Source organism: Petaurus breviceps, unplaced genomic scaffold (assembly GCF_028583685.1).
Source record: "Petaurus breviceps papuanus isolate PSGF00001 unplaced genomic scaffold, PetGlider_PUasm1.0 582, whole genome shotgun sequence".
Classification (NCBI taxonomy): domain Eukaryota; kingdom Metazoa; phylum Chordata; class Mammalia; order Diprotodontia; family Petauridae; genus Petaurus; species Petaurus breviceps.
The window spans coordinates 7,247,813-7,260,435 of record NW_027186390.1 but is presented as its reverse complement, the minus strand read 5'-3'; positions in this window follow the sequence as shown (position 1 = coordinate 7,260,435).

Sequence of the window (12,623 nt, the reverse complement as noted above, 5' to 3'; positions counted from 1 at the left end):
TTTCTTTAGGTCACGTAGTGAATATGTGTCAGAGATAAGACTTGAACCCTGGTCTTCCTGGTCCCAAGACTGGCTCTCTTTCTGGAGAATACTCTGTATAATAGTTGACTGTTGTTTGTCCTTCGAAGAGAACCAATGACATCAGGATGGTGATGTCATGACTTGCAAGTGAATTGTATTTAAGTAAAGTCACCAGCCTCAACTCTCCTCCAGAGCCATCTGAGTCCACTGACAAGATGTAGATTAGGACAACTAGAGATGGGCCAGGATGTGATGTGACGCCATGGCCTTTTAAAGCTAAGGTCTTTCCCAGGTCTCAGTTAGTCTAAGGCAATAAATACCCTTTCAGTGATTAAGGCTAGGTAGGAAATGAGGCAAAAAAAAATCCTCTAGTTTAAAAAAAAATCAGTCTGGGAGGGAAAAAATCTCAGGGTTTCTGGTCAAAATAGAAACAGTTGCTATTTACACTCACTCTAAGCTGTCAAAACCAAAATACTGACCAAGTGAGCCTTGGGCTGGGACCTATTGTTGACCAATCAGTGAGAACGAGAGTGATTTGGATTTAATTTGAATCCCAATGGATTTTATCAAAGCCTGATTTCCCAATGCTGTATTTCAATGCTGTATTGATGATTCCTTGAAATTATAACTAACTATATTTTCAACATATCTCCTATGAGACTAGAAGCTCTATGAGGGCAGGAAACATGTCTTATCTAAAATTTATATTTCCACTAGGTCTGGTGCAATGCTTTGCACAGAGTGCTGTTTTTTACTGCTCAGGTGAACCTCTATCTTTTTTATTAAAAATATTTTATTTTTTCTCAATTTGCACTGAGTACTTACTGAGTGCCGTGATCTGTTGAATTGCATTGGAAATATAGAGACAGGAGGTCAGATGAGAAATGAACCAGATATGTTTATATCCATATCTGTCTCTATCTCTGACTGAATCCAAAACTTTAGCTATTTCTTTTGTTCATATCTGTGATTTCATTATATATTGCAGTAACCTATTTTCTCTCTTTATCTCAAATCTTTCCACACTTCAACCTATTCTCCACAGTCACCAAAATGATTTATTTTATTTTATTGCTTTTTTTTTTTTTTGGAAGGATGAGGGGAGGGCAATTGGGGTTAAGTGATTTGCCCAAGGTCACATGGCTAATAAGTGTTAAGTGTCTGAGGCCAGATTTGAACTCGGGTCCTCCTGACTCCAAGGCTGGTACTCTATTCATTGCACCACCTAGCCGCCCCCAAAATTATTTATTAAAAGTCCAGGTCTGAACATGTCACTCCCCTACTCAATAAGCTCCAGTGGCTTATTACCTCTAGGGTCAATTATGAACTGCTCTCTTTAGCCTGTAAAACCCCTTTATAATCTGGCCAACATCCTACTTTCTTGCTTTATTACACATTACTCCTCTCTATAGTTCAGACAAGTTAGTCTTTTTTCTTGCTGCTGACACATAATAACCCTTATCTCCCATCTCTATGCCCTTACGCTGGGTGTCTCCTGTACCTGGAATGTATTCCTTTCTCATGGTCTTCTCTTGGAATTCTTGATTTCTTTCAAGACTCTAGCATAAGTTCCATCTTGTTCAGGAAGTCTTTCCTGGTCCACCCCAGCTTGCCAGAGACTTCCTGTATCAGTTTGTACATTTTATGTATGTATATGTATATATTTTATATATGTATATTTATAAAATATATATACACATAAATATATATTTTACATACGCACATATACAATTATTTATATATAGTGTCCTTATTTTTAAAAAATGTAAGTTCCTGGAAAGGAGAGGTTATTTTGCCTTGATCTTTGTAACCTCAGCATGTAGCACGGAGGTTGGCACATAGCTGATATTTGTTATTGTTCAGTCATTTTTCAACCATGTCCAACCTTTTATGACCTCATTTGGGATTTTCTTGGCAAAAATACTGGAATGTTTTGCCATTTCCTTCTCCAGCTCATTTTTACAGATGAGGAAACTAAGGCAAATAGGGTTAAGTCACTTGCCTAGGATCACACAGCTAGTAAGTGTTTGAGGCTAGATTTGAACTCAGGAAGATGAGTCTTCCTAACTTCAGGCCCCATCCACTGTGTCACCTAGCTGTGGGTGATGTAAATGTTAAAGCTTAAAGTTTTAAGGTACACTGAGATTTTTGTGACTCTGTTTTTCTCACTAATAGTTCATAACAAGGATGATTTAGCTCTTAAAAGTTCCCCTTAGCTGAGGCTTCAGCCCAAAGTTAGATGGAAACATTATGAAAAAAAAACTTTATATAAGAATCTGAAGTCTAGGATGACTCTCAGGTCCTAGGGCTTAGGAAAAAAGAAAAACATCGTAAGGTTCCTTCTGGGACACAGAGGATGATATATGGACCTTATCACCATGCCCCAATTCCTTGCCTTTCCCTAGCAGCATAGAGAAAAAAGGCATGGGCAGCCAGGCTTCAGAGAGGTAACCTGTCTCCTGGTAATACTGTTTTCCCACCATTCCTGCTAGAAAGCTGTAGACTGTGTGCTTTGAGATCTTTTAGAAAGAAGATTCTTCTTTGACCTATGGTGGAAGAAATATCTGAAGACAGTGCCAGAATGGAAGGGCTCATTTCTGATTGCAGCAGCGTGTCTTTGAGCAGAGTGAGTGAGTAAACATGAGAAAGATGGCAGTGGAGATTTTCTCTCTGTTCCCAGGGTCCTCTCCGGGTTACTTCTTTGATGGCCCAGCAGTTATCAGATTGCAATGCCAGACTAGCCCTCTGCTTTCCTCAGCCACTCTCCAACACTCCCCCCACCCAAACCCCCCTACCCTATTTATAAATAGGCTCTACCAGCTGGGCTAGCTTGACAGCTTCATGAAATCTGTTAGAAGAAATTGCCAGTCTTGCAAACCTGGCAACATTCTGCCAGGGTGTGTGTGCATGTTAACTGTTAACTGTGTGTGTCAGACTTTCCACAAATGAATTAAATCAACAGTCTTTTATCAGATCCCCAAGTTTGTCAGCCAATATCTACCAGATGCCTGGAAGCCAACAGCCTCTTAGTGCATTTGTGGCTTGGGATCAAAAGGGACCATGATGCTAGGAGATAATATGGTTCAATGGAAAGAATCCTGCTTCTACCTTTGAGCGCAAAGGACTGGCACTGAGATCCTGCTTCTGATATTTACTACCTGTGTGACCTTTGTAAGTGATTTAACAGTGCTGGACCTCAATTTTCTCACCTATAAAATGAGATGGTTAGACCAGATGGCCTCTGAGGTCCCTTTGGATTCTAGATCTATGGAGGCCCAGGCAGTCTCTAATCTGCTGCCATCTAACATTCATTCACTTTCATATCACCAAAGACTTGGTTTAGGGCAGGAAGGGACAATAGAGGTCACCTCGTCTAATTCCATCATTGTTTAGATGAAAAAGATGAAGCCCAGAAAGGTTAAGTGATTGATTCAATGTGTTCAGCAGAGGTAGGATTTGAAGGACCATTTGGGCAAGTTACCACTCTAGATCTCACTTTCCTCATCTGGTTAAGGAGAGGGGTGGATTAGATATTTGGACACTAAGGTACCATTCTAAATCTATTGTCCTGTGGTCACCAAGGATCATATGGAAAAATCATAAATGTTAATGCTGAATGGGACCTTAAAGATTATCTCAACCAACTCTTTTTAAAATTAAATTGTATTTTCTTCTATTAAAAGTATTTCTGTCCCTCTTCTCCTAATGGGAGGGGGAAAAAGAAAAAAAGTCCTTGCAACAAATATACATAGTCAAGTAAAGGCAGGTAGGCAACAAACATTGATTAAACACTTACTATGTACCCAGCACTGTGCTCAACTCCAGGGATACAGATACAAACAAAAGAAAGGCAATCTCTGCCCTCAAGGAACTTACTTTCTCATGGGGGAAGATGACACATAAAAGGGAATTGGGCTGTGGGGGAGAAGGTACCAGAGATGGGGCATGCTAGGAAGGGGAAAGAGTCAGAATCTTAGTCAGGAGGGGAATGAAAGATGATGGCTGGTCCCAGCCCCTCTCTACAATGAGTCCTTTTCTTCTTTCTTTGATCTCTTTGGGGTATAATAGTGGTGTGACTGTGTCAAAAGGTATGCACAATTTAGTAACTGTTAGGGCATAGTTCCAAATTGCTTTCCAGAATGACTCAAACAGCAGTACCTGATATATGCCAGGGATTGCGCAAAGTGCTGGGGAAACAAAGAAAGGCAAAAACAATCCCTCTTCTAAGGTGCTCACGGCTCTCCCACCGCACATTCATATCCCTATTTTCTCCAAAGCCCATCATCATACTGTTTTGTTTTATAGATGAGGAACTAATAGCCAAAAGGGTTGAGTGTTTTACCCAAGGTCACACAAAGGGTTAGTGGCAGAGTACTCAAATATCTTATCTCCCAGTCTGGTACTTTTCCAACCTTGTCTCTTCGATACCATTAAAGCCTTGAAATTAAGTTAAACTTCTAAAATAAAAGAAATGTCGGCCACTCTGAGCCACTTAGTCAGAGGGAAGCAGACAACATCAGAGAAGGGTTGAAGGACAATCCCTTTCCATCCTGACTGACCAGATATTTCTTGTTTATCCAGATCTTACCCTTGCCTTTGACTTTTATGTCTTCTTGCTTCCTGGACTTTGACCTTATTACTCTGTTTGACTTGTGCATCTGGCTTCTACTCCAAGTTCTTAGTTTGGATGACCCTAAAGTATTCATGCTTAAGTTCTTGCCTGTCTCCTAAGATCTAGCATCTAAGTCCTGACTGGTCCTCCAATGCCTGAAGGCAGTCCTCTTTCAGAAGCGGTCCCTGCAGGCAGCTAGGTGGTGCAGTGAATAGAGCACTGGCCCTAGAGTCAGGAGGACCTGAATTCTTGGGCAAGTCATTTAAGCCAAATTGCCTTGCCTTCCCCACTCCAAAAAAAAAAAAAAGTGATCCCTGGCTTCTTGTCCTATAGAAGCAAAGAGAGACATATTTTACAGTCATTTCCTACCTCAGAACTACCAATTCCTACTGTAGTTCCTGGCTTCCTCATCACTGGCTTTTGTCCCAAATCTTCCATCATTCATTTTGTCTGTTCTGTTCATACCTTGTTTGGATCCAGCCCATGTTGTGATTGTTTGTTTCCTTGGCTTTGTCATTTCATGCCTTCTTCTAACACTTTTCCAACTCATAGTCACTGGATTTCCTAGTTTACAATGTGGCCTAGGACCTAGATGACTCTGATTTCACATAGGCCACTGGCTCTGGTCACTAGCTGTTAGAGATAAAGTGGAATAGAAAAAGGGAATGCTGGATTTGAAATCAGAGAAGTGGGTTAGAATATGCTATTAATACTCATTGTGTGACCTTGGTTAAGTCACTTAACCTCCATGGGTCTTAATTCTTCATCTGCAAAATGAGACAGTTGTACTAGATGGCCCCCAAGGTTCCTTTGAACTCTAAAGATGTGATCCTTTTATGGCATGAAGGCTTAACCTTCCCAAAACTCACTGGAGACTCTGTGCTTCATTGTGTGTCTTCCTTCTATGTGTTCAATAGGGAAAACCTGTCTGGGTGCAATCAAAATATGTCTTGGTATATAAGGGCAGTGCAGTGAGGCAATTGAAGAAAACTTGGCTTGTCAGGCAGGGTGGTAGGCTTGATGGAAAGTCCAACTCTTTGGCCATCAAGTGGACCCTGGGGCTCCTGCCTCATCTTATCCTGTCTCAGCCTCTTGAAAGATTGTACAAGTAAATGGAAGAACTCTCCAGCTTCTTCACTCAGTTCTGGCTATTTGTGAAGCTGGAACCCCAGGAATTCAGTCATAGCTGGGAGCAGGTGGGATTGCCTTTGAAGAGACAAGGATGCTATTGTGCACCTGAGGACAGCCCCTTCTGGAGCACTATGAGAAATTCCTAGAATTCCCCATCTCTGTACTACCTCAGTCACCTCTAGAAGAATGACTAGATGGAGCACAGGAGTAGCACATTGGCCCTAACCATCACCTGGACTCCTCCACCTCCAAGTCTCTGAAGTCTGAAGTCCTCTCCTTAATCCCCCCAACCCCACTCTCCTGTCCTTCTACCTCTCCTTTACTTTCCCTGAATGTGCTCTTTGTCCTCGTGATGATTTCCAGATCCTTCATTTCCTTTTTCTCCCAGTTCAGCACCATAGATTTGCTTACTTCTCTCCCTTCACAGTTTTGACCTCATAACTAGCCATTTCAATGTGATACACACTGTACCTGCATTTGAATCCCTTTCCTTCTCATTCTGCTCTTCTCTGACATAGGTAATAGTTTAACTAACTCCTTGGTGGCTAGTGAAGAAGTTCACTAGTACAATATTCTACTCTTTGGTTGGACAAGGCATTTATGCATTTCCTAGGGAAGATCATGAAGTCCATAAACCCCTGAAAAACTCCTTTATTATGGTACATTCTGACACACAATGTGAAGCTTAAGAATCACAATGAAACATCCTGGGGTGGGAGTAGGGTAGGGGTCGAGGGGCTGGAGCAAAAAGGGAAAGATAAAATCAGGGAGTTTGCTGGAATTTCTATTGCCATGCTCTTTTAGAGGAAGGGAAACGTGCTGGTTCTTTAGAGAGGCTCACTTGGGCCTGGCATGCTCACTTTGGCAAACTCTTTATCCCTTCCCCTTAGTTGATGGGATGGTCTCTGTTCTCTCTGAGGGAGGCTTACTTACATGGGATTTATAGGGATCACTTGTGTCCATTCAGGCACTCCTAGTTTCCCATTTCTGATATTACAGGCAGGGAGAGTAAGGTATTGATCGAATGAGACCTGGGGAATACAAGCATGGGCTATGGAAACTTCCAGAAAACAACAGGGTTAAAGGTATTACACAAAGAGTTATGTTCAGAGAAAAGGCAGCCTGTCATAAATGAGTTTTATGGGTGTTAAAGAAGAGTGCAGGCTCCATGGTTTTTTATAATATTACAACTAAAATAATCAAAAGAATCAGAGAAGTTGATGAATGAGAAGAGACTAAAAAGATAACACTGAAAGAGGTAAGCTAAGGGGCAGGCGAATTATTAAAGTTCATAGAAGCATGAAAGGCATTTCTAGGGCAAAAGTACATGTACCTTTTCATCATATTCTTGAACTCCAGTGTACGTGATGAGTGTGTTTGGGAGCAAAGGAAGTGCTACTTTATGAGATACAGCCAAACTTATGCAAGCAGTTGGTCAAAGAAATGATACCAATAGAAAATATAAATACATTCAGTAAGCGTTTAGATAAATTATTGAATTAGAGCAATGTACCAAGTTATTAAGGGAAGATAGGGGTTTTCCAGAGAACTTACTAAGATTTCAATATTTTCTAGATATCTATATATGTAAATGTTTGTCTCCTTGTCACTGTATAAGTACTTAAATTCTTGTTGATTGATTAGTTTTAAAGTAACACCAAGGGAAACAAAACATAACTTTCTACCACAACTCCATTGGTGACTACGTAAGAGATATAATACTGACCTAAATAGATGGCCCTTCTGTCTGACCCAGTGTGGTGTTTCCTGTTTCTACCTGAGGAAGAGTAGGTGTAGTGCCAACATAATATTCACAGCACTGATGGCGACTGTAAATATACTGGCATAGTTCTCAATTGCAAAATATAACAGACTCTCCATATAGAAGACAGAAGCAAAACATTTATTCAGACACCAGAAAACTGAATCCCAAAACCAGAAAGCTGAATTCATCATTGCAGCAAGGAAGTTAATAGACCATAACACCACAGAGAGCCACAGCATCCCTTAGCCTTCCCACAAACCAACATTTGCTCACAAGTCTAACTGTCTGCCTGGGTGCATCCTCTTCTCCTTCCATCTCTAACTGCTCTGACTCCTAGCTTCCTGTAGGCTCTGCTCCACCCTTAAGCAAACTCCTCCCACCACAGACTCCATGTGATTACATTCAGCCTATTAGGGGGTAGGGAAGATCTTCAGAAGCAGGGAAGGTCTTCAAATTCCCATTACCATTACAGTAGGGTAGCATTATCATGTCTAATTTATTGTGGAGGAAACTGAAGCTCAGAGCTGTTAAGGAACTGGATTGAGCCAACTAGTAACTGTGGGAGAGAGCCAAAGTTTCCTGACTGCTACTTTCATGAAAACTCTACTGGCCCCAGACATTACACATGGAACTGTTACTCTTACACAGAAGCTTGTTGGTCTGGAGAGCACTAGGTTTGGGTCCTGGTTCTGCCCCTCATTGTTCCTGTAATGTTGGTCAGATCAATTTACTTTTCTGAGTTCTAGATCCCTCATTTTTTAAATGAGTGATTGGTATGAAGTAATTTCTTTTTAAAAAGTTTATTGATATTTTAAAATTTTACATCACTTTCATTTCTGAAAATATCCTTCTCTGTCCATCTCCAGAGAATCATCTCTTGTAACAGAGTAGTAGAGAAAAAATAAAGAAATTCAGCAAAACTAACCAATACATCAATTGAAGTCTGACCAGGGAGGCATTGTTCCATAACTATTGGCCCTACCTCTATGAAAAAGGAAAGGAGGGAAGTACATTTTTTCATGTCTTTTTCAGGGCCAGGCTGAAAGACAGGGATGCTCCAGGAAATTCTCAGGTATTATAATTGCATAGTTTTGAGTTTCTGGTTTTTTGTTTTGGTTCTTTTCATTTACATTGTTGTAGTCATTATGTATATTGTTTTCCTGGCTCTATTTACTTAACTTTGCATCAATTGGTGTAAAGCTTGTCATATTTCTCTGTATTCTTCATATTCCTCATTTCTTAGCTTACAGTAATATTCCATTACCTTCAAGTACTTGTTTGGCTGGTCCTCAATCAATAGGAATCACTTTGTTTGCCATTCTTTGCTTCTATGAAAAGTGCTGCTATGCATAATTTAGCACACAGGGCATTCCAAAAGTCAGTTCAAGTTATAGTTATAAATATATAACTATAGATAAGGTTGTTGTTATTGAATCATGTCTGATTCTATGTGACCCTGTGGATGGTGTTCATGGGGTTTTCTTGGCAAAGATGCTACAGTGGTTTGCCATTTCCTTCTCCAGTGAGTCACTCTTTTACAGATGAGGAACTGAGGCAAATAGGGGTTAGATGACTTGCCCAGGGTCACACAGCTAGCAAGTATCTGAAGCCAGATTTGAACTCAGATCTTCCTGACTCTAACTGCACCGCTCAATCCACTGCACCACCTAGCTGCCCTTAGATAAACACATAACTATGCCTTAAAATTGCACTAAGATTTTTGGGACACCCTCTATATAGTACCTTTCTTTCTGTGGTTAACCTCCCTGGGGTATATGCCCAGCAGTAGGATATCTGGGCTGGGTCAAAGGATTTGGACCTTTTGGACCAGATGATTTCTAAGGTTTCTTCCAGTTCTAAGACCTGAACCCTATGACTTCTTCGTAAGGTTTAGAAAACTACCTGAGTATCCTTTAATTAAGCCTGCAAACCCTCTTAGTAGATACAATAAAAATAAGTTGAATTCAGATCAGATTCTGTGAAGGTGAGATGAAGAAGAAACTTCCCTACAGAAGACAGGGAAATGAACTTGCCTTCTTTGTCCTTAAACTCTTTTTTTTTTCTTCACCATCCACACTCAGTTTTGACATTATGGGACTTCATCCTATGGAGGTATATTGTCCACCTAGATGTTTATTCAAGGATCCAGCCCCAAATAACCCCGTCAAACAATATGCCCATAGGAGCTAGGAATTTTACCCCCTTGCTGAGCTAAGGGCAGGGGGGGTGGTATGGCAGAAAATGGCAATACTGTTTTGTTCTGAATAAGATAAGAAATCTGAAGGAGTAAAGTTAGTGTTTTGAGGTTGTTAAAGTCAGAAAGGAGGGGCACAAGACAGCTGGGCCTGCAGCAGGCTGCCTGTGACTAGTCAATCTGCTTGGTCTCAAGGATACCTCTCAGTCTCCCTCTGGGATAGTCTAGCTTTGCTCTTTAAGGTGGGGTTGGGGGTGGGAACAGACAAGGCTATACGATGTCTGAAACAAGCCAAGGTTGATGTCCCTTCCCCATCCCCTCTGTTGAGTGTGTGTGTGTGTGTGTGTGTGTGTGTGTGTGTGTGTGTGTTTGTGTGTGGATTGGGGGTGTGGGAGATGACATCCAACAAGAAAAAATGAAGACCAAAGAAGCAAAAGGAGGAAATGAAAGTTCCTTTATTGACAGGGCAACATGAATTCAGTAATGCTGGATTAGGCCGTGTGTTATCAGTGATGATGAAACACAGCAGCCGTTGGTAATGAAATATTTATGAATGGGGAGATGAAGCTGCATTCTGCAGAGCAGCACTGGGGAAAGTGAAGTTTCAAGAATACTGTAATAGCAAAACCCTCCATTAATTATCAGAAGCGAGATGTAATGCCAGTTCCTATGGCAACAGGGTCCCCTCTGTATTTGGTGTTCCTCTTCTCCTTTTTAAAGCTGCTCCCATTTACTGTGGCACTGAATTTTGTTTCCCATTGGCATTTTTGTGGCTGTCCTTTGGGTATGAATTCATCCTCGTTCCTAGGCTTACAATAGCCTAAGTGACTTGGAGGTGGGGGTGGGGAAGGACAGGCAGGCAAAGTTGTGAATAATGGAGCTGTGAGCTAAAATCTCCCAGAGGACTTTGAGGGAGACTGTCAGGATCTTCTCATCAGGATGTGTAGGGTCTGGGAGGACAAGGGGGAAACAGGAAACCACTGAAATTGTTGCCTGGAGAGCATGGAGGCAGTTGTAGGATTGGACTAGGTTTTGGAACTTATTACCCATGTGACCTTGAACAAGTTACTTGGGATCATCAGAGGTCATAGATTTAGAACTGGGAAAAAACTCAACCTTAAACTTAGTTATATCCACCTAGCTTTTCATTTTGCAGATGAGGAAACTGAGACTCAGAAAATTTAAAATGATAGTTGGTAAACTGGCAGAACATGGATTTGAATTCAGTTCTTCTTACTTCTTCTATTACATTAGCCCACTTCCTTCTCTCTGTGGACCTCAGCCAGTGTATGGACAAGTAAGGGGCTGTAGCAAGGAAGGGAAAATTTATATGTAAGAATCTAGGGACCTAAAATCTCTCTCTCTCTCTCTCTCTCTCTCTCTCCCCATCTCTCTCTTCCCCTCCCCCCCCGTCTCCTTTCCTCCTTTTCCTCCTCCTCCTTCTCCTCCTCCCCCCTCCTCCTCCTCTTCCTCTCCCTCCTCCCCTCTCTCTTTCTTCTTTCCCTTCTCTATCTCTCTGTCTCTCTCTTCTCATCTGTCTGTCTGTCTGTGTCTCTGTCTTTCTCCCCTGCTAAAAAAAGAGTCAAAGGAACATATTTATCACTACTTGTAAGAAAGGCCTAGATGATGCCAAGAGAGAATTTGTGACCAGCATGGTTTTCCAGTCACCCAGGCTAGTAACCTTGGAGTCATTTTTTACTCCACCCTCTCCTTCATCCTCCCTATCCAATCAGTTACCAAGCTTTGTCAGTTATACCCCCAACAATAGCTCTCACCTCCATGTCCCTATCTCTACTGCCATAACCACAATCCTAACCCTAATAGACCTCATCTCTTCTCTGCATTACTATCTGCTAATGTGAATCCAGTCCTTCTCTAATCGAGTAACCACACAACTAACAAAAAATCATCCTTAGGTACAGGTCTGACCATGCTTCTTCCCTGCTCAAAAGGGTTTCATGGCTCCTCATTGCCTGTGGGATAACATATGTACTCCTTAGACTAATGTTGAAGGTCCTCTACAATCCAGCTTTCACCTGCCTTAGCAGCTGTATTTCATATCTATTCCTTCTGAACTTTATGTTCTAGCCCAACACCTCATATCTCACCTCTGAACATTTGACCAAGCTGTCTGCTCCCTGTATTCCCTCTCCCCCACAATACACCTGAAATTTATTTCCTTCTCACCTCTGCTTCTCAGAATACTTGTTAGGCTTTGAGGTTTAACTTAGATGTCACCTCCTAATGAAGTCCCTCCTTGATTCCTGTAGTTAGGATTCTCTCCCCCCTTTATTTTCCTTGTATTCTATTTGCTTGTGTAAAGACACAGTTCAAGATGCTAGACGTAGGTATATGTAACAGACTCCTTGTCTCTACCACTCTACCTCCCTACTGCTCTTGGGTTACAAATTCCTGGAGGGCTCAGGTGATTTTGTTTTTGTCTTTGCATCCCCAGCTCCTGCCTGGCACATTAGAAGGTGTTTAATAACAGTTGTTGACTAAAATTAAATTTACTCTTTTTGATGGTTCTTTATTCAGTCTCACAGGGGATTACTAGTAGATGTGGTGTGGGAGGTGAAAGGACAGAAGATGCTGAGTGAAAGACAGGAATATTGGCTATATAAATGACCCTGGAAAGTGATCCTTTCTAAAATTCTTCCAGTCTTGGAAGGAACTTGAGAACTTGTTTCATTACTCAAGGAAACTTCTCCCCAACCCTCTAGTTTTGGGACATGGGAAAAAGCAGAACACACATTAGCATTCACCACTGAGAGACATATTTTAAGAATCAGAAGAGAGGAAATGTCTTCCCTTTCCCCACTGGTGATATTGCTTTGAGCATTCCTTTGTCTCAATACAAAACAAACATCCAGAATTGTAAGAGGCCTTCTCAGTAACCT